Source organism: Coffea eugenioides, chromosome 3 (assembly GCF_003713205.1).
Source record: "Coffea eugenioides isolate CCC68of chromosome 3, Ceug_1.0, whole genome shotgun sequence".
In the NCBI taxonomy this organism is placed as follows: domain Eukaryota; kingdom Viridiplantae; phylum Streptophyta; class Magnoliopsida; order Gentianales; family Rubiaceae; genus Coffea; species Coffea eugenioides.
In genome coordinates, this window is record NC_040037.1 from 7,768,902 (window position 1) to 7,770,903 (window position 2,002).

A 2,002-nucleotide genomic window follows, 5' to 3' on the forward strand; every position below is an offset into this window, starting at 1 on the left:
TCATTAGCATAACACTTAAAGAATTGATCAAAATTAGGTGTGATTACTTTTATATATATAGCACGAATTCATGACACATAATCTGACTTACATTAAAAACTTTCTTTTACCACATATGACATACATGTAGAAATTTCTCGATTGTACATTTTTTTTTAATTTTCGGGTCAAGAAATTCTCGTAGGTATAACAAGTATACATGTATTTTCACAAAACTTCTCTCGCAATTCACAATCTTTTTCTTTTTCTCTTATTTTTTTTTTCTAGCCCATGTAATCTCTCACGGTTGGCTTGTCCCTGTACGAATTATAATTGACAAGCTGATCATGAAACTGATTAGGTAATACCTATTGCAAAGAAATATTTAAGGTGGTCGACCATAAGAAACGAGTGAAAATAGCGGAGCTTATTGAAGGCGGGTTTCTTGATATGGGATTCACATTTTATCAAGTTCGGATTGAAGTGATTGAGAATGCCAAGGACGAAAACTCATGCACGGTCAAATTCACAATTGAATATGAGGTGAAGGAAGATGCAGCTGCTAATGCTTCACTTGTCAGCATCCGGCCTTATGTTACTATGATGAATGTTGGTGTGGATTATCTTGCTAAGAACAAGAACAAGTGACTTCCCATTTTTCTGCATTTTTATCTTTCTATTTACTTCAATTAATCTCCTTTTTCCTTGTGATTTGTGATGAAAAATTGTTGTAAAAGGAATTATACTTCGGTTATTTTGAAGCAGGAATGAGGAAACTCTGAAAAAATGGTCCATTTCATACCTAATTAATTTTTTTTTCCTATCTTGTTACATTCTTGATAATGCATAATCGTCCCTTACACATTCAACTCATGTTTCTTGTCTGGAACGTCCTAATATAACCGAGGCAAAAATAGAAAGGGATTGAATTATCCTCAAAGATGATTATTTCCCCAAAAAAAAATTAAAAAAGAAAAAGGTGACCTTTTTACATTTTTTCAAATCAACGAAAACGCCAGTCACTTGTTGTAAAGTCTCAGGTTGGTTATAAGCTAAAATTGATAAGTCGGTTCAATCTTAGTACTCCCTCCGTTGCAATTATTGTATCATGTTTCAGAAATTCAACTTTTTAAAAATAGTTATTTGATTGTGATATTTATACTTTTCTTTTCAATTTTACCCTCACAAATTCAAATTTTGAATTTAAATGGTAACATACTTATGATTAAAAAATGGACTATATTGGAAGGAGAGACTAAAAAGAGAACTGACTTTCTTAATATGACAAACATTTTAGGACATTTCAAAATGAAAAGTATGACGCATTCAATGAAACCGTTGGAGTATTTGTTTCCTCGCAAGATGAGTTATACTGTTTATCTCCTTGCAATATCTAACATAGGTACCCATCCTTGTAAAATTTTAGGTTGGTTGTCAGTTGAAATTGATAAATTGGGTTTAGTGTTATGATTTTTATCCCGGCTTTAATATGTTAACAATTACAACAGTTTGATTTTTGTCTTGGGGTGGCAAAAAACAGGGAATCTCTTTTTCTCTTCTTGTATTTATTTTCTTCATTTCAATTGGTAGCATTTCACTTCAAGAGTTGTGTAAGTGCCCGGTGCAACCCAATGAGTACAAACAAATTCACAATGATGCACAAAGATATATCAAATTTAAGCACAATAAAGAAAACTTAATTAAAGAGAAAGGATAAGAAATGCAAACCAAATATCAAACCAATAGCCTCTTCAATTGATGGCGATGCTAACCAAGATGTACAAGTGAAGGCTCACTCCTTCCTCACCCCAAACACACTTTGGTTGAGCCAAGGAGTTTTACAACAATTCTAGTTAACCCTCAACAACCTACACTTGAAAGATCACTCACCCAATTAAGAACTATTTTATACAAATGAGGCAACCTTCACCAAGGTTTTACCACTTCAAGTGATAGGTTCACCTTCACCAAGGTTTTACTCCTCCTAGAGAGTAACCTTCACTTGAGCAACCTCACAACCCAA